The sequence below is a fragment of the Myiozetetes cayanensis genome, unplaced genomic scaffold, assembly GCF_022539395.1.
Source record: "Myiozetetes cayanensis isolate MyiCay16 unplaced genomic scaffold, myiCay2020 scf29, whole genome shotgun sequence".
NCBI lineage: Eukaryota > Metazoa > Chordata > Aves > Passeriformes > Tyrannidae > Myiozetetes > Myiozetetes cayanensis.
In genome coordinates, this window is record NW_026087510.1 from 312,368 (window position 1) to 333,161 (window position 20,794).

Here is a 20,794-nt window from a genome sequence, read left to right on the forward strand (position 1 = left end):
GTCAGTGGAGACAAAAAGCCTGGAGCAGGAGGGACATCTCAGGACTAGCAGAGGTCAGGCTGAAGGTCCTGTGTTACCCAGCAGCCCTGACCACAAAACACAGAATCACAGAACCATTTAACCTGAAAAGGCCTCCAAGATCATTGATTTCAATCACTTACCCAGCACTGCCAAAGCCACCAGGAAGCAGCAGAGTCCCTAAGCAGCAGAGCCACATGTTTTTTGGACACTTCCAGGGATGGTAACTCCACCACTGCCCTGGGCAGCCTGTGTCAGTGCCTGACAACCTTCCAGTGAAGAAATTTTTCCTAATATTCAGTCTAAACAGCCCATGGCCAGCTCACCTTTCTGCAGTGCACAGCAATGACCAGTGTGAAAGGGAGGTGGATTCTGGCACTGGCTGGAGTAGATGCTCTGCTGGATCATTTCTTTTGGAATGTGTGTGCTGGGGACTCACAGGTTACCCCATGTACTCACAGGGAGCCAGCACCAACAGCCAAGCCCTGCAGCTGGTGCTGCTGACAGAGCTGTTAGCAGGGCACTGCTCTCGGCACCCACCCTGTGTCCCTTCTCCCACTTCATCCAGATCAATCAAAGTGAGGCAATTCTTCACCTCTGGGGGATGATGGAGTGTGAGGAAACACTCATTTATGAGCATGAAGAGACTTTTATTTGGTTTTACTTGTTCCCATGATGGATTTCTTTTCTGTATGGTGGCACTGAGATGTCTTTGACTCACAACCAAATTACTCAGTGCATCTTACCAAGAACTGAGAAATTACTGAGAGCCTCTGCATGTTCTCTGTAGCTCTGAAAGGGACTGTGGACTGTAGGGCAGTTTTGTCAGGTCTTGTGTGTCTTGTCCTAAAGCCTGGAGAAAGATTTTTCGAGTAGTTGCCTCAGGAATGCGCATTTCTCAAGTTAAACCCTGCAAGAGTTCTGTGCTTTCCACCTCCTCAGGGAACAGCCTGGGAATTCCTGGTCCAGCAGAACATTCCTAACCAAAAGGCACAGCACAAGGGGCTGTGTTGTAGCAGTTGTGTTTGGCACAGGCTCTGCCAGGGATCTGTTTGCAGGGAAAGCTCCTGTCCTTGGAGCCCGGGGGTGTCAAAGGGTGCACAGAGCTGCCTTCACGCTGCCCCCACAACCTCTCCTCACAGCTTCTAAAATTCCTCTCACCAAGGGGGGTATTTCCTTATTATCAACACCTGCTCTGCTGGCAGTTTGATTGCCAGCCAGGTGCTGAGGGAGGAAGGGACACTCCTCGGGTCACAGCTCTCCACATTCTCGATCCCGTCAGCACAGTGTTGAACCCCAAGACAGCTGTGGTGATTTTTAGGCTCCAGAGCACCCAGCAGGTCCCAGTGAAATGCTGCCAGGGAGAGGTGCACAGGTACATGCACAAAAATAAGAGAGGTAGTCAGCTCTTAGAGAGTGTCCAAAGGAGGGCAATGAAGATGGGGAAGGGCCTTCATTTGAAGCCATGTGAGGACACTGAGGGCACTTGGTGTGTTCAGCTGGAGCAGAGGAGACTGAGAGGAGACCTCCCTGCAGTTCCAACTGCCTGGGCAGGGGCAGAGGAGGGGCAGGACTGAGCTCTGCTCTGGGGGGACCAGGGACAGCCCCCAGGGAATGGCTGGAGCTGTGCCAGGGCAGGCTCAGGGTGGATCTCAGGGAAAGGTTCTTCCCCCAGAGGGTGGTTGGCACTGAACAGGCTCCCCAGGGCAGTGGGCACAGCCCCAAGGCTGCCAGAGCTGCAGGAGGCTTTGGATGATCCTCTGGGGCAGAGGGGGTGACTCCTGGGGATGGTCCTGTGCAGGGCTGAGGGCTGGACTGCATGATCCTTGTGGCTTCTTTCCAACTCAGCATATCCTGGGATTCAGTGAATTGATGGAAGAATCACCATTGTGACTGACAGAGAACAGACAAACACACAAAAGTGGTCTTTCTGTTTGGAAGAAACACCAATCTGTAGTTTCTACCTAAAAGACGGGGAGGTCCTGCAGCAGGTAAGAACTGGGACCTCCTGTTCTAAGGGTTGCAGGGATGTTGGTGGTGTGTAAAGCTGGTGTGACACTGCCTTGTTCTCTCAAATGAGAGCACTGAGGTACCCCAGCTCCCTCCATTGCTGCTGCTGGGCTGGGACAGGGGGGCCCTGTTGTACTGTGCACAAAGTTCACCACAGTCTGGCGATTGAAAGAGAATGCCCACAGGTCAGGACAACAAATTGCCAAAATAACTGCAGAGCAAGTCACTCCCAACTGGCATTTACTGCAGCCAAGAGTTTTGGAGTTCAGTGTCCCCTGGCCATTTGTCCTCCCAGACGTCGTTCCTGACCTCTGAGTTTGAGTGGCAGAAACTGTGACACCACGTTCCCTTTATAAAATAAATGTATGGGAACTCTGTCAGACCCTCTGCCTTATTATTGTAACTAGGAGGCTCTGGCCAGGTCTGAGTGTGAAAAATATTCAGATATTCCCTTTATTGACAGTTATTTCCTTTGTCATCCTGTTACCTCATCCCTTCTTTTGGTATTTACCTTTATATGGTATTTAATATTTTTTTTCACCCATATCTCTTTTGTTGGACTGAACAAACAACCCTCACTTACTCTATTTTAATACAACTTACCCTCCACTACCTGAGAAGCCCATGGTGCCATCTCCACCCATCTTCCTGCTTGAGCAACAACTTTTTCAAGTTGTTCTTGAACTTGAACAAAGAGCAGTGTCCCCTAGATTCTAGTGGAGGCCTCAAAAATTGAGATCAAAAGCTGGCACTGGTATTTCCCTGGCAATACTTAGCAGCTTGTGCTGGAACTGCAGATAGAGTTTTCCTTCCACTGCTTCCATGGTAATTTCCATTTGTGTGTCCTCTGTTCCCAGTCACCTTTGTTTTAACTTGCCATTATTATTATTTAAAACAGAGGCTTCACACATTCTCACCCTCTCACCACTGCAGAGTGAACCCATTTCATCTTTTTTTGGTCTAGATTTGTTCACTGTTTATTTTAAGGAATTTGTTCTGTCCTACCTAGGCTGATATTTGTCAGTTCTTACTCAATTACTTAACCTGGCTTTGCAAACAAAGCAGGTTGGAAAAGACATAAAATCTGGTAAAATATCCTTTCTCAAACTCATCATGACAAGAAATCTGACAGAATCTGCAGGAGTGAAGCTGTGAAGGGAGTTCAACATGAAATGAGGTAACAGAAGAAAAAAACCCCAATATTTTGTTTCCATCTGTGTTTGGTGTGGAGGTCCCTACGCTTGGGTCTGTTATTTATAAGTGTCTCCACTGGAGTCTGGCTCAGACTGAAGCCTCAGAAAGTTATGGAACATTGAGATGGAAGGAAACCAACAGATTTCAAAGACCAGGTAGCTGAAAACCTGCCCCAAGGCAGGGATGAAACAGCTGAACTTCTATCTTACACTCAAAACTGACTTTGCACCTGACAAAACCTTGGGGATCAGAGTCAGGCGCCTGAGGGCAGCAATGGGCCCTGGTGGCCCTGGCAGGAGTGGCATTTTCATGCCACCTGTGCAAGGTCAAATGAACTCGATCACCCACAGTTTCTTCCTCACTGAAGGCAGATGGAAACAACGTGTATCCCCTCTGAGCACATCAAATGTGCTCCCTTAATAGGCCAGAACTGCCCAGTTATTAATGACAGGTGATATCAGACTGCAGCATGGCAGCAATTCTTCACACAGCCTAAATGACAGGCTTTCTGGTAAGCAAAACCATAAGAAGACAAATGTTGCCAGGAATCCTAAATCCCTGACTCTGACATGCTGAGGTTTGGAAGCTTCAAATTCAAAGCTGCCTCGTGGGAGATGGTTTGTCAAGATGGTTTTTGACTCACAAATTCTTTCAGCAGTGTTTACCCTTCCTCAGGTCATGCCATGCTGACACACTGTCACTCCACCTTCACCTTGGTCTCTGCTCTATTCATGTTTGTTGGCTCCTTTTAGCCCTTTATGCACTTCCACATCTTTAAAGAAAGCAAGTTCTTTCAGTTTTGTCCTGGTAACTGTACACAGAAACTTCATTATCATCTCATGTTTATTGATCAAAATCAGCATAATATTCCACCTCCCTGGAAAGGACACAGAGGTTCAGGTGGATGCCAGGTTGGAGATGAACCAGCTCTGTGGGCTCATCATAAAGCTAAACTGGGAGATGTGTGGCCAGCAGAGCAAGGGGTGGCCACAGAGGGGACAGGGACAAACACTTCTCAATGCTGTCAAATTACAACAGGCAATGGTCACAGGTTCCATGTCAGAAGGTTGGGGTTGGGCACTAGGACAAGGCTTCTCCAGGAAGCTGGTGCAGGCCTGGGACAGGTCATCAGAGAGGGGGGAACCTCATCCTTGGGGGAGTATGGGGTGGTTGATAAGACTCAGTGGAAAAGCCTTGGCTGCTCCCATCTGGTTTTACAGATAGGCCTGCCCTGAGTGGGAGAACGGACTGGGGACCTCCAGAGCCCCCCTTCACCACCCCCTCTGCAGCTCTGACCATCAGTGACCCAGCTGCAGCTCTGTTTCAACTGCCAGGCCAGGTGACTTTCAGGTTCTCCAGGACTGAACAGGCTGCCCAGGGCAGTGGTGGAGTCCCCATCCCTGGAAAGTTCAAAAAACGCATGGATGTGGCACCTCGGGACATGGGTTAGTAGCGAACGTGGCAGTGCTGGGGAATGGTTGGACTCAGTGATCTTAGAGGGCTTTTCCAACCTAAATGACCCTGTGATTCCATGATTCTGTGACTTTGCTTGTACCTGAGCCTTGTCTGAGCGCTGTGACCTTGCAACTCTGGAAACAACGCTTAGAGCAACGTGATGTGGCAAATAACAAGCCCTTTTGAATGAATACAGCAGAGAATCAAATCCCACAGGCCTCAGCTGCTCTGTGGAGACTCCCAGGTTTCTTGCCACCTTCTGACCAGCTCTGGGATCCATGGATGGCTTGTCTGATACCCCACAGAGCTGAGTGTTGATGAACATTTCCTGAGTGAAACGTTTAAGGAGCTGCTCTACCCACTTTGAAAGAGGCTTCAATTCATTGAGCCATGTAATGTGAACCTGGAGCCATCCTTCTCCTTTCACCCTCTGGTTGAGCTCAGAAATCAGCTGACATAGTTAAGCTGACAGTCATTAGATTTATATGCCCTTTGCTTCTGGCATTCTGTCCTGTCTGAGGTGGCACTTTGGGTCTGGTGACCTTTGTGGCATGTGGCAAGGCCAGGGTGTCTTGGCTTCTGCCTCAGATGGCTGTGGCTTGTTCTTTAGGGAAGTTTATTTCTCCGGGATATGCTCATCAGTCAGCCATGCACAGGTTCTATTTTTGCAGGCATACCTAGAGAGTCAGGAAGGAGGCCAAAACCCTTCCGGAGAAGACAAACTGCAGATCTCAATGTTCTTATCAATGAGGTAGATGTTTAGAGGCTACAAAAGACATACAAATTGTCCAGCAGGATAAATAAAGAAAGGGAACAGGGATCTGGAATGTGAGATAGCCACTTAGAAGGTGATGGATAGATGGGAAAATACTACACCAGGAAGAGAAAGCTGGGTTTTTAGAGTAGATATACGGGACAGACAACTAAAGTTGTTGTCTGTCCCATATATCTACATATATCTTTGAAAGATGAATCTATATCTTTGAAAGATGAACATGTGCACAAACCTCAGAAATTCTGTCTTCATATGCTTGCAGAAGGTGAGCAGCAGCAGTTAATGGTTTATTTGGTTTCTCCCTGCTTTTTGGAGCTCTTTAGAGTTTTCCTCTGTACCTCCCTGGGCTGATGGGAGAGTTCTCTGTGCTGGATTGACCCTCCTGCATCAGCAGCTCCCACTTTGCTGCTGCTGCTGCTGCCAGATTGGTGTGGGATCCAAGCTCTTGAATGCTGTGATGGGAGGAGTGGTAAGGATGGCCAAGGGAGCATCTCACTGGTGCATTCAGTCTCCCGGCAAGGACTGGGAAACTGTCAGCTGGCCTGGAGGAGCCAGAGGGAGGCTAAAGGGGTATTGAGAAGCACAGGTCATACATTTCAGGTGATAAATACGTGAGGTTTCCCCTTCTCTCCTCCACCGTGAGCTGCCCAGACAGCTCAGCGCCCTCACAGTCATTGTGGGGGGACAAACCTTCACTCTGCTTCCAACCCCTTCAAACTGGACACACTCACTGGGTGCAAAGAGAGGTGTGAGTGGTGAGTGTAAAATGAGATATGCCTGAAAAATAAGCTGAATGAAGATGAAGAGCATATGAATGAGAGGATGACCCATTCACTGTCATGGTCATAGACAGCTCTGAACCACCCAGGGCTCTGAGTCTGTCACTCAAAGAGATTGACGAGGACATGCTGGACTCTGCAAATGCCCAAACTACAAGCAATTTGCTTGCCCTTCAGCTTCCCCCAGAGCAGCAGAGCGGGTCTGTCTAAATGCAGGGTTAACCAGGGCCTTTGCATGGGTCTGGTTTCCTCCTGCTCAGCTCCTGGCACTGGCATTGTCTGCCCCGGCTGCCCTTCCCAGAACACGGTCCTGCCTCATCCATCACAGCTCTGACACAGGATCCGTCTGTGACACCCACTCCTGCCTTCCTCCCTTCTCCCAGCCTGGCTGTGATGTACTAGCACCCCTGACATTATCCTGCTCCTCTCCATGATCCGTCATCCATCCATCATCCATCCATCCATCTCCCTTGAAAAGTGACCTGCTCACTATGTCCCTCCGCCCCTCCACCCGGAGCCTGCCTGTCTGCCCAGCCAAGAGCAGCAGAACGTGCTTGAGGGTGGAAATACAGAGAGTGTGTGACTGTGTGTCACTGTGTGTCACCAAAACAAGACAGAAAAACCAGCTCCTGGCCACTGTCAGACACCAGTTGTAAACTGGGATCATCATCCAGTTCCTATTCAGAGGCTCTGCCTTTCCCAGGCAGTTCCAAACTCAGCTGTGCTGTAGGGAATAATGTTACAACGAGGTGACAAAAATCAGTGTGAGACGTGAAAAGAGGGAAAGGTGATTTTATATTAAAACAAAAGGTTTTCATTCACTCAGACTCATATGCACATACCCATTGGGGCCAAGATGTATCCCAGTGGTCTTCCCAGCGTGCAGACACTGGGAGATGTGCATCCAGGTGATTCCAGTGTTGTCAGGGAAAGCTCTGGGTACTTAGTACCTGTTAGGTCTGGATGCTTTGAACTGAGATGACTTGAAAAATGAAGTTTTGCATCTTCAGGGGCCTTGAAGTCCTGACAGTGATTTCATCACCTTTCCCTGCCAGGACCAGGCCACATGGAAGTCTGACCCTCACCATTGATGCCTGGGCATCTCCAGTTCTGGGCTTGTCTCATCAGAGAAATAACTGGCAAAAGGAGATCCCCATGGTTGGGTTCACAGCTGGTTCAGCTTCACAGCACAGCAAGGAACTACTTTGGCAAAGATTTCTGAGATCTTCCTCGTTGCAGCTTTGATCCTAAAAAGAATTACTGCCTGTGATGCTTTTAGAAATTCAGTGTTAGTGTGAAAGGCAAGGCAGCAGTTGCACCTGCAGGGATGAACCTGGATGAAGATTGTTGTGAAAGGGAGCACTGATTGATCTACTACATAAGCTCAAGGAAGGAAATAGCACAGGAATCAAATAAAATTCCTTGTGAAAAGTGTTGCAATGTTTTTGAAAGGTTAAGACAGTGGGATCACAGAGATTCATCCTAGAGACTGAGAGAAGGTAGAGAGATGTCTCAATCACATGTCAGAACATCTTAAGACATCTCAGAAATTCCCAGCAAAAATGGACTTTCCTCTTTAGTTTCAAATGGCACATTCATGAAACGGTACAATTTTTCCTGTCTCATGCTGGGGAGTGAGAGGAGAGGGAGGTAAATCCCTCTGTACTTGACTGTCTGCCCATCCCTTGCTCAGAGCCTTCCCTTCCTGCTGCCTGACTCTTCTCATGGCTCTGCTCTGGCCATTCCCTGCAGTCATGAGCGGGGACAGCACATGGATAGACAAGTGTTCCTGAGAGCACAGACATCCAGAGGGGATAGAGGGACCATCTGGACCTGGAAAGCAGCAGGGGAGCAGAACCAGCACAGAAGCAGGAGGGTTTTGGGCAGGCAGGGTGAGAGGGGAAGGAGCTCAATTTGAAGAGTGGGCTGAGAGTCCTCAGTGGTACAAGACTTGGGTGAGATGGTGTGTCACAGAAATGTTCTCCTGAAGTCCATGGACAGGGCTCTGAGGTCACTAATGGGGCTTAACTGCCCTGAGCAATCCTCCCACACCTCTGCCCATGGCACAGGGACTCTGCCTGAACTCAGGGCTGGGCCTTCACCTCCTTCCTGTGCTTTGCTGCAGCTGCACTTGTGTTCAGGTGTTCCTGAATTGTTGTTTGGGTTTCCCAAGTTCACCTTGGACTGACTATTTCCCTTTGATGATCCTGGGACTGTTGATGGGGCCTGTTGCCCTTTGCTCACCCACATCAGTGCTCCTGGTCAGTAAGGTCCCTGCCCCTTCCACCAGGGAACAGCCCAGCTCTTCCTGCTTCTCAGCATCCAGTTCTTACAGGCTTTTCCCTGCCAGGCTGCCTGGCCTGGCCTTGGGACTGGCAGTGAGCACCAACACTGGGCCATGGTCACACGGGAGGACATGTCACACGCGGCTGCCACGGGATGTTTGGGGGCAAAACGCTCAGCTGCCTTGATGGTGTGGTAAAGAGCCCTCACAAGACCATCAAGGACCCTGGAACTGCCAGCCAAGCCAGAGGGAGAGGGTGATATCAGACCTGCTTTGGGCCGGGGCCCAGGGCAGCACTGGCTGGGTGTCATTTGGCCTGCTCTGTGCTGGGGAGGGAGGTCGGGTTACCCGGGGAGCTCACAAGGGCAGGCTCCTCTCCCTCCCTGGGACTGGGTCAGGTGAGCTCCACTCAACCTCCTCTGGCACGTACCAATTCCACTTGAAGGGAGCTGGGAAAGGTGAATCAGAAACCTATTTTGGTTCTCCCAGTTTGGTTCTCCCAGTTTGGTAATCCCAGTCTGGGTTTCCCAGTTTGGTTCTCCCAGTTTGATTCTCCCAGTTTGATTCTCCCAGTTCAGGTTTCCCAGTTTGCTTCTCACAATTTGGTTTTCCCAGTTTGGTTTTCCTGGTCTTTCTCCCAGTTTGGTTATTCCAGTTTGATTATCCCAGTTTGGTTCTCCCACTTTGGTTATCCCACTTTGGTTTTCCTAGTTTGGGTTTCCCAGTTTGATTTTTTCCAGTGTGGTTATTCCTGCTGCTTAGGTATTGACCCATCCAGTTTTTTAAGGGATTGAATTCTTGGAGCATTCCCATGTGCCCCTGCTGTGCTGAGGGTGTAATTGTTGCTCTGGTGGGTGTGGGTGGCTGAGAGGGGTGGAAGGGATGTGCAGCAGCTGAAAAAGAAGCTCTGGTGACAACGACCCTCAGTTTGTTTGTGTAGCTGAATGCCCTGGAAGGCCCCGAGTGCTTTTGGATGCTGCAATAACTTCTGTTCTTCACCTCACAGGGGCTCACAGCCCTTTGGCAGAAGCTGCAGGACAACTGAGAGGGCAGTTTGGCTGAATCCTTGGTGTGAGTGAGTAATGGAGGGGATCCCCAGCACTTTTCCTGGTAGAGTTTCTGTACTTCAGGCACAGCTTTCCCTTCATGTCTGGTGTGAACACTGAGCTCCTGGCTACAGGGCAGGTGGGTTGGGTCTGCACAGAGTCAACCTCACCACAGCCAAGCCTTCCAGCGCTTCCTGCAGTGCTGTGGCCTTTGAAGGAAATGAACTGTACAGCTCAGGTTTGCAAAGGATGTGTCACGCTGGATGGACCCTTGAGAGATGGCAAAGGTGATCAAGATCTGCATTTGTCCCCTCAGAGAGATGCTGTTTGGTGGGGGACCTGAGCCTGCTCTGAAGCAGTGCTGTGGGGCTGACTGTGGGACACTTGCTGGCAGTCTGAAGGCTGCTGAGGTGTGACAATGAGGACAACTCTCTGGTGTCCACGTCCAATCCCCTGGGACTCCACGCTGCTCCAGCATGGAGCTTGAGGTGAGCACAGAGGGGATTTGTCTTTGTCACAGCAAAGGTTCAGGGCTCTCAGACTTAAAGTGGGTCATTTCTGTGTTTTAGCTTCATTTGACATAGAAGTGGGAAGGTTTTGTGCCCTCAGTATGACCCTTAACAGACAATTTAATGGCTGGATTGAAAACACAAAAGGGGAGAGGACCAAGGCTGGCTGAGCTGTCAGTGTTTTAGGATAATACCCTGTGGGAGAGTAACAAAATGTGCCTGTGTCATAAATAATGCTGAATGGCTTATTTTGGCAAGAATTTTCATTCCTGACAAATGCCATTTTGAGACAACCCATAACCACCTGCTAATCTGGGATGAAATTAGAATTGGAATCTGACATCCTCAGGTCAGCTCAGATGCAGTATTTGGTGGGTTTCCAGTAGAGTTTCTCACATGGCTGATAGGAAATAATCTTTATGAGGCTGTCAAAGGGAAGGGAATACCCAGCCTTACGAATCCTTGAACTGGTTTATTGGGAAAGCCTATGTGAGAGGATTGCTAAGTAAAGCACATTACATAAGGCTGCCCTTTGGGTTACTGAGGTCTAGTAACTGGCACATATTTTCAAGTCTATCAGACTGACTTTAGCATCTCCTGAATTGTCAGTACCTCTCTCCTTTTTAAGGCAGAAGATGGGTTTTCTCTTCTGCAGACCTTCTATGGCTTGCTGACAGTATATGTGCTTAAAGGCGTGTAAATGTGACTCTTTGGATGTGTCACCTGCACTTTTTAGCTGAAATCTGTCACAGCACAAGCTCAGCAGGTTGTGTGACAGCTCGAGCTCTCTCCTTGACAGGAAGGATGTTTAGCTATTGAGGGGCAAGGTAGGAAATCCTCAGTACCTCTAAGTTGGCCTCTGTGATGTCGAGGGACTGAGAATCCAAACTCAAAATCTGGTTTATCTAAAGTGAGAGCTAGGGAATGATATTCCCATTAGGAAAGTACAGTAAAAGTACAGGCAAACCTGCTCTCCTCCTGCTGGTTCATCTTCCTGCCTTTGTTGTGCCTTTCCAAGGCGTGGTGCACCAGAGGTAGTTTGCAGGGGGCAACAGGCCCATTGCCTGGTGTGTGGGGATTTACTTCCAACTGGTTAGAAGCCAAACCTCTGAAAATGATGTTTGCTTTAGGTTCTTGCCTGTCCTGTTAGATGAGGCTGGACTGGGTGGTGTGATTCCAGGCCAGGTCACATCCTTGGAGCTGCAGGGTTTGCACCTTTCCGTGCTTGGAGAGCTTCATGTGCAGCCTCTTCCACAGGCACTTTTGCTTCCTGGATGGATAAAGATGAGCTTTAGCCTAATCTGCTTGTTAGAACCCCTGATGTGCTATCAGGTATTTCACAGCATTGCCTGGGCTTGCCTTTGAAACGACAGAGCATGACTGCCATCATCCCCCAGGGTGTGACCATCCCTGAGGGGAGCAACATGGGCCAGGAAACACCAGCAATGTCTGCAACCTGCAGACCTGGGCAGGGGTCTGGGAGCAAGGAGAGCTTTGGGTGCTCCATGTGTGCCCACTGCTCTCTGCAAGCTGAGGACACTGTGTCTGTAACCTTTTCATTTCCTGCCCTGGGTCTTTTATTTTGGGGCTTTGTCTTTTTTCCCTTAAGATTTATCTCCATCAGCTCCAGGTCACTCTGGAAAAATGTCTTCCAGCAGAGGGAGGCTTTACTGATAAGCCAGCCAAGTCTGCAGAGGTGTCTGATCTGCAATTCCAGCCTGACCCAATGGTTCCTAATCCCCTGTTAAAACCTTGCACACCTTTTATTCCAAAGGGCTGTAGGTAACAGAGGCTGCTCTCAGTTGTGTAACAGGAGTGCAGGCTCGTGCCTCTCAGTGCTAATAAATCCATATTAACACTGTGAGCTGGTGCTGTGAAGTGCTCTGTCCATCCCTTTTAATACTGATTTTTCAAAGAGTTATTTTGAAAAAGGAAAGTATGTGGAGAAACCTCATCTTTAAATGTACTTGGTCACTCACTTTTATGTGAAGTTCAATTTATCTTATCCATCAGGGATCCTACTTATTCTTGAGGTTGGTTTTAAACCAGTTGAACTTGAGCTTCCTTTAAACTATCCAGAGCCCTTCAGCTGTATCAAAGTTTGTAATGAGTTGCTGTGAAGAGGAAACACAATCCACAGAAAAAGCTTCACTCTGACTGACTTGTGAAATGCTGAAGAATTTTGTTCATCTCAAATTTGTCCAGCACCATTACTGGTATGGACTAAAATAATAACGAATAGGAGGCAGGTGCACCGGGTTCCCATAAAAAACCAGATCCTCTGGATGTCTGGCGGGCTAACAGCCCTGTGACAGGCGTCACCAGCCAGGGCAGGACCAGACAGCCCCTTGCAGGGAAGGGAGAGCGAGAGAAGTGACACGGGGAAGGTGAGAGGAGGGAGCAGCTGAGAAGGCTCCAGGGACCCGCAGAGGGACCCGGCTGAGCTGCGGCTTCCACAGCGCCCAGGGCGGGAGGGGACATCGGCGGCACCGGCAGGTGAGTGCTGGTACCTGCTTCAGACAGGAGCTGTGCTTGCTGGGAGCCCAGGCGGGTTTGAGCTCCCTGTGATCACCTTCAAAAGGCAAAAAAGGTGGAGGGACGGACCCTGAGGGGGGACAGACTCTGTGGAGGGACAGGGTAAAAGGAGAGAGATGCCTTCTCTTTCAATTTTTTCCTTAATTTCCTTTTTTTCCTATATTTAATTTTTTTTCTATATTTCCATTTTCTGAATGGGGTTTGAGCAGCCTGGTCCAGTGGAAAATGTCTCTGCCCATGGTAGGAGGTGGGACGAAATGAGCTTTAAGGTCCTTTCCAACCCAAACCATTCCAGGATTCCATAATTCTGTGATTTTGGTTATTTCTCTGTTGGGTGCCAGCATAATTTTCTGGCTCTAGATAACACCTATTTAATTCTGATATTTTAGTGCTGGATAAAGAGAGAGTTTGACAGCGAGCAACCTTCAGAAGGAATGGGACAACACTGCCAAAAATGGGAGTCCTCTGATACATTAACTTGTGCAGGCACAGGTCAGACAGGGCACTACCAGAACAGTGTTGGAATTAATTCCGGCGTCCCACACGGAAAGTGGGAAGGTGACACATGCTGGGGCCTCTTGGGGCTTCAGGGAGAATTTCTTACCATGTATTTCAGTGTCAAACTTCTCCACATAGGGAATGAAATGTTAAAATAGCTCGTCAGGCGAGGACGGGGCTTTTTTCATCCGTCGCCACTGGCAGGTTGGGGCAGCAAATAAATAAACAAACCAGAACTGAGGGGCTTGTGTGTCTAGTTTGAAACATGGAGGGGAACTGAGGAAAAGCCTCATAACTTCAATCCCTGTTGGCATCTGAATAGCATAGGTTCTATTATTTCTTTATTTACTGCAGGCACTGAGCTTTATTAACCCTCTGCCTGCCCAAGGGGTGGCACATACAAAGTGGTTCCAACATGCACAGTAAATTTTAGCTGGAGAAGGGAATTTGGCAAAGTCCAGTGGCCATGTAGGGTCAAATGGAAGGGGTACAGGCATATCTTGCTCTCTGAGTGGGTTAAAGTGTGGTTTTCTTCAGTGTCTCAAGATGGAAAGTCCTGAGATGGGGATATATCTGGTCATAGGTTGATGTTTAATCACATCTTTGGTGGGTTTATATTAAACATGTGTTGCCTGATATCTTGTTTTTTCCATATGGAAAAGGGTAAGTAAATTCCAGCACTGGCCAGCCCAGGTGTTGGAACATGCAAGAAGGATAGTCCTGGGAGCAGCCATCCCCAGGGAAAGTGGGAATGTCAGGTTTATAGGCAGCCAGGCTCCATCCAAATCCTGGATCATGCTGCCAAACCCCTCCAGTCAGTCATGGGTGCAAACCTTTAACTGGTCCTGCACAAGGGAAGAGAAGGAATTCTGTGTACTCTGGGAAGGAGGGAGCTGATCCACAGTGTGAAAGCAGAACACTGCTACCTCTTGAATTCCTTACCTCAATTCTAATCTCCTGCTGCTGAGTTGCATCTTAGCATGACCTGCAGTGGGTCCAATCCTGGCTCTGTGTGGACAGGGATGACAGACCTCAGCTCACTATTGACAAAGGGCACACTGGTATCTTGGGTGGGAGTGTGGGGGAATAACCAAGGCTTGGAGACTCAACAGGTCCCTTACATTTCTTCTGGAGGGTACAATGTGGGTGATGTGCTGTTGAGGGACTGGGCTCAGCTTGGATATCTCCCTCTGGAGGGAGCAGCATCTTCTCAAGACTTGGTACCTCACGTTCATTAAAATTCAAATATTGTGAGTCCAGAAGACTCACTGTGGCACCCACATGCATTGTGGGACTATTCCTGATGCAAGGCATCCTCCTGGTAAAACCAAAACACTGTTGTGTCACCCACCTGGCCCATGGCCTGACCTGGACAAACCATGTCCCTTTACTTGCACAAGACTGGTGTGATCAGCACTGCCAGACTCACCTGACTCAATGTAGGATGTTGGGTGCTTGTAGAGCTGCAGACACTTGGTAATCTTTCCTGAATTTGGACCTTTATTCCATTTTCCATGCCCTTAAATGATTACAAATGTTTGGGTTTTCTTGCCTGGTGTTTATGGGATGCTCATTGCTGTTATGTCAAGGTAGACTTGAAATGTGAACACCGAGCTTTGCACATCTTCTCCTATTACATCCCTCAATATTTCTGCTCCAAAACCTCCCTGCCATCACCATGGCCCTCAGTGCAGTGTCTGCCTGAACACCCATGCTGCAGGGAAGTGGTGTGGCTTGGCCAAGTGACTCACATAGAAGACTGGGTTTTGAACTTGGTCATTGGTTTATGAACTGGGAAATTCAGCCAGTTTTTTGAACCTACCAGATCTTGGTTTCTTCAGTTCTTGGTCTGTCTGAGCCACGTGGTGGGTGCCAACAGTCTGTGCCAGTCGGAGCAGGAGGACTTCATACTGCTATACCAAGGAAGGGAAACCAGAAGATTGGAAAACTCTTGTTTCCAGTTAAATCAGACTCCTATATTCAGTCCTGAAATAAGTGTCCTGCAGCAGTTGCCTCTTGCCACTTCCTCACTGCCTTTCCTTAGGGGAACAGACTTTCTTCCAGGGAAAAATGTGTCCCCTCTGCAGTGAAAGCAGCAGCCGCCACTGAACGTGCCAGGCCTTGCTGTGATGTTCTGCAGGTTCCCAGTGGCTTCTCCACTGGCACACAGGGATTGTTCCCAGTGGCTCATCCACTGGAACACAGGGGTTAACAGCGCTTTGGGTGGGCGGGTGGAAAGCAAGCTGTGAAATGGAAGAAGGTCAGGCTCCTGGAGGAGTTTGCTCTGTCGCAGATGGTTTTAAGTTATCCGCCCGTCTGTGGAGAGGTCTCCATTCCTCCCTTCCAAGAAAACTGTAAAACCAGGGCTGGAAATAAGGCAAAGTCTGATCAGGCTTGTGGCTTCAGTGGAACAGGCAGAGTGGTGGCTCTCCTGGTACTTGCTAGACCCAACTGTCTGTCTAATTAGGAATTCCTCAGTTATTCAGAACCCAACACCTAAATGCCATTGGAGACTAAAAACCGTTGGCACTTTTCTGTGGGGAACAAATGACTGGAAAGGGAGAAGAGGAACAGCAGGAATCCCTGTGGCTCTGGGTGGCTCAGGCCCTTTGGGATAACTCTGCTCTTGCTGCAGTTGATGAGAGCTGAATTCAGGTTGCAGTGGAAGCCAAGAAATGTTTCCTCTCGGAGCATTCCCATGGCCTTCACAAAGTGTCACTTGTCTTTAGGGACTTGTCAAGCAACTGGTTTTATTAATTTTAAGGCTACAGCAAACAGTCAATAAACTAACAAACTGCTGTCCTAGACCAGTAAGACCAAAGTCTGAGGAGGCCCCTTTGGGATGGTCATCGGCCAAAGCAGGTGGGGGAGGGTGTTGTGGGAATTCCACTAGGACACTGCTGGAAAACAGTGTCTGCTACTGAGAGGATTTTCCAGCAGCAGTCCAGATTTTCCAAATCCTTGTTATCTGATTTTCTTGGCTCATCAACTTTCAAATTGTTTGGAATTGATTTTACTTTTATATCACTGCAAATGTCCCAGGGGATGTAGGACTGAAGGATCTTAGCCCAGGCTAAGATTGACATGGTTTTCCTATGAACTGGGAAGGTAGAAACACTGTCACCAGCAATAACAGTCAAAAAGGAATGAAGAAAATGTCCCCAGAATTTAATTTTCACATTTATCTTTTAAATTGTTGATTGAAATTATAATTCCCAGTCCTGCAAGGGAGAAGTTTTTGATACCTGGTTAAGAATACTTTTTCTAAGACCAGTGAAAATGGTGCTCTTTGAGGTTATTCTTTGAGGTTTTTCTCTATGTTCCTTTCCTCACTAACCTGAGATTTTAGAATTATCACCTCCTAGTAGAAAACCAGAGGAAAACCTTGTTCTGGTTCTGCCAGCCCAGACATTATGTGAATCATGGCCATCATGGTAAAAATACTACTCTGGAGCCAGCCCTTCCTCCCTGAGTTGAACATGAGGATTTAATGTGAATATATTCACACAATCCAAATTAAAAACAATGGTTGTCTGCTCTCAGCCAGAAGTGAACGAAAGTGGACTTCAGACTGAGCAGGTTTTGCTTCCAGCATGTGGTGCTGCTGGGAGAAGAGAGCCTTCAGTCCCAGACTGGCCATCACTTTATCATCAGGAACTAAACAGAGGTCCCTTTGCTTCTAGGGGAGTTTCCTGGGAAGAAGAAGGAAGGTTTACAAGTTGCAAAGGCAGACTGGTAGCAAAAGATTTGGGGGCACAATGTGCTGCACTTGCACTTCTAGGGTAAACCTGTCCATGGAAATCACAGGATGGTTTGAGTTGGAAGGGACCTTAAAGATCATCTAGCTCCAGCCCCCCTGCCCTAGTGGAATAAGTGGCTGCTCTCGGGAAAGGGATCAGCTGTGTTGGAAGCCAAAATGAGCCAATATTGAGGTGTCTTTCGGCTGCAGCAGTGAAGATCCTTCAGGAGGAACTGGATTTCTTTCAGACCTCTTGGAATAGCACAAACTGAGAGACTCTAGTGATGAAAGCCAAGCCCAGGCATGGCTGGCCCAAACACAAATGCAATAATCCACTGGTTTATATAATCTCTGCCAAGGGATTATGAGATCTCCTAAGAACTCATGGCCTCTGAGAACCCCTCTGGTGGTGTGTCCAACAGAACTGTGTGTACAGTTTGTCCTTCCCTTGGATCTGCACAAATGTGTGTCCTTTTTTGAGGCACAAGGTCTTGCATTTGGAGCTGCAGCATTGCCTTGACTGATGGTCGCATCTGGCCAGGTTGGCCCAGTGCCGCCTCCGTGCCGTGCCAGAGGCTCCACGGCACCACCCCTGGGGCTGGGGGACTGTGGGGCTATAACGAACCCCCTACAAGCGCTCACAGCACAGCGTGGAGACATCCTGGAGATATCAGCGGCTCCTGAGTGCAGTCTGAGCTTCTGGGGAAGTGGAGAGGGACAAGAATTTGTGTCTGTTACCATTTAGTGACATTTGCAACAGGCTGATAAGGAACGTGTCTTCTTTCCTACAGATCACTAAATATCTGTGACCAAGGGACCTGTGGGGCAGCTATGAAGAGCTCTGCACTCTGAGTCACCAGACAAAGCCACCACGGTCCCAGGAGACGCAGCAGCGACTTTGAGCAGGATCATCTCAGAACCTGTAAGGTAACAAGATGGTCGTGTCACCACTGAGATTCGTGTGGGGCTGATGCAGAGCTGGGAGCACGAAGTGCCACCTTCACTGTCACAGCGGACATTGCTTTGCATCGCAGGAGGTCTGAAAATGGTCGTGAATGTTGTGGCAGGAGGGGGTTCCTGTAGCATTGGGGTCCTGTAGTGTTGGGCTCTTGTATCACTGGGCTCCTGTAGCATCCACTGATTTCCCAAGGAAGATGGCAGGCTGTTGAAGATCTCCTGTACCTGTCCCATGGAGCTGACACTGAACTTGTGGCACAGGTACACTGAGGTTCCTAAAGGTTTTTATCTTGGATTCATCATTTCTTTGGACAGTAAGTAGGGAGGTGTTATTTTTCCTTCCTGACAGTAAAACTCTGTTGTATAAGCTCTGTGATACTCATTTTTAATCTAGTGAGTGTGTGAAAGTACATGTCTGCGTTACAAAAGAATTACTGGGTGTGTTGTGGACATGGGAAGGAACAGACTGACCTGCTTCACCAAATGGGCACGAATTCATCGTCCTGCTCACCGCTGGCTTTCACCCCCTTAGAAAATACACATGGTGTGTGTTGCCTTTTGGCCTTTGGTATCATTGCCACTTTGCTAAATAAATGGGGGCAGAGTATCTGGTGTTTGTGTACATGGCTCATGGGCAGAAGGAGCAATCACTTACGTTGTATTTGTAATCCCCGAGGCAGAGGAGAAGATCAGGGTGAGTATAGATTTACTGAAGGGATAAGTCACACAAAATCTGATCCCTGGGCATTCCTCCTCACTCTGCACAACACCTCCATTCATCACTGGAGAGCTTGTGACGTTCCCCCTCTGTGACCTGCTCAGAACTTTTCATGAATTTTCACTTCTGCTGTTGCTGCTCTTCAGTTCTGTGGTTCTAACCAGGGGCTTGGGGATTGTCCTTTAGAAATGTGCAATGGGAAGACTCAAGCTCAAAATATTGCTTCAAGTTAACAAATAAACACAGAAAGCCCACCCAAAGCTAAAAGAGAAAATGTAGGTGAGAGATCCTTCTTCTCAGTGAGTATCTGGGTCTCTAGGGTAAAGCACAGTTGGAATTTGGGACTGAGCACACAACAGGTTGGTGTTTTGTTTAGAACATTTGCTGTGTCAGGACTGCCTTGATTTTTATGAATTTCAAAGAGAAACTCAAAGACAGATACAAAGAGAAAAGGAGGTCAGAGGAGGTTTGGGCTGGATCTCAGGAAAAGGTTGTTCCCTCAAGGGTGGTTGGCACTGAGCAGGCTCCCTAGGGTAGTGGGCACAGCACCAAGGCTGCCAGAGCTCAAGGAGTGTTTGGACAGGGTGGGATTGTTGGGCTGTCCTGTGCAGGGCCAGGGATTGGACTGGATGATCCTCAGGGTCTCTTCCAGCTCAGGAGATTCTCTGATTTTATGATTCTATGATCCTATGCAATAGAATGCTGCATCTGTTGCTGATTCCTTTGTTATTAATGCTGATTTAGGCCTGTGTTAGTGGCTTTGTCCCCCACACGTGCTGTGCTTGTGCAGTGCCTGTGGCACATCCTGTGCCTCTGGACCCACCACCTCCCTGTGAACCTCTCATTGCTCAGTATTTCCCTGCAGGTTTGTCTAATTTTGCTCACCAGTCCCTGCCAGCAATTATGTCACATCTTGTCTGTGTATTCCACTGTCTGAACCCCATAAATAACTCCTTGTGACACCACTAGTACAAATCCTGTGACTCCCAAACGTTTTGCTTATTCACTCCGCTGATTTATGGCCCCAGCACTGGTGTCCAGTCAGGCTCACAGGGAAAGGGCTCTTGCTCTGGCTCATCCAGACAGACTGATGGACAGACAGGATGAAGGGCAGCCCTCCCACCCAAGGAGGAGTTGTTATAACCCAGGCAAGCTGGGTTATTCTGGTACATTAAATATTGTCAGTAGCCAAGGGCTTGCTCTGGCTTTGCATCCAAAGCCATGGAAGCTTTGCCACATCTCCAGGGAGAAGTCTGTGCAGCTGCAGAGCAGACAGAATTCTGCCTGGGATGAGGAATGGCCAAGTCTTGGGTACCTGAACATGGCTAATGCACAACAGTGATGTGTTTTCCAGAGGAGTGAGAGTGTTGAGCTACTTCCAATGTCTCCCTGTTGTGCTGGGTGTTGGTGAACAGCACTCACCTGGAAAGGGGTGATTCCCCCTGGGAAGCATTTACCTGTCTCCGCTGAATAAATCATCCTAATGTGGACACCAAAGTTTCAAGCATCTCTGAGTGAAGACATGAATTACACTATGACCATTTTTGCTGTCTCATTCTAAAAATCCTGTGATTTCTTTTTCTATTTTGAACTGAAGTCAAAGCACAAACATGGGCATTCATGTAACAAGGGAGTAGAAATTTTAAAAGCAAGAAGGGCAGGGTTTGATGAGTCTGTGCCAACCAATGTGTTATTTTCCGGTCCTTATTTCACACACAAGACACCAGAAAATGTGATGTGGTTGGATTAATTACACTGAAGGAATGTTCCCTTGCATGTCCTGGCACTGTTATTTTAACTGTGCAATCAATGTGTGGCATTAACATGCTTCATTCTCATTCTCCAGAAGTCAGGAATTCACAGCAGTTTAAGGACTCACAGCAGCTTATCTTTAATCCAAGTGAATTTCTGAAATATTTAAGACCCTATAAACGCAGCAGTTTATACATAGTGCACATAGTGCATGTTGTGCACTGAGAGATGCAGACGTGTGCCAAATATTAATATTTGGGCTTTTTACAAAACCAGATTTGAATGTAGCCATTTGTCAATTGGTTTGAACTATGTTAACATATATCCACAGTCCCACAGGGCTGAGAACAACGGTCTGGTTTGAAACATTTGGTAATTTAAGATAACAATAAGTTTCTTGGTGGCTTTGGAGCTGAGAATTTGGACCATGTTCATGTTTCATTGTGGATGCTTTTCACCATTGCCTAGTGGGGAGGGGAAGAAGTTGGGAGTAGCAAAGAATAAATGTAAGTGCAACATAACTAG

At 48.2% G+C, this 20,794-nt stretch overlaps 1 protein-coding gene across 1 annotated transcript in view; it reads left to right on the forward strand.

The window, feature by feature from the left end:
• Nucleotides 1-17,710: 17,710 nt before the first annotated feature.
• Nucleotides 17,711-20,794, forward strand: part of IGFN1 (immunoglobulin like and fibronectin type III domain containing 1) — a 33,017-nt gene continuing 29,933 nt past the window's right edge. Inside the window, 1 exon segment of the mRNA XM_050322762.1 lies at nt 17,711-17,769. The gene's annotated coding sequence lies outside the window, so the exon portion shown is untranslated.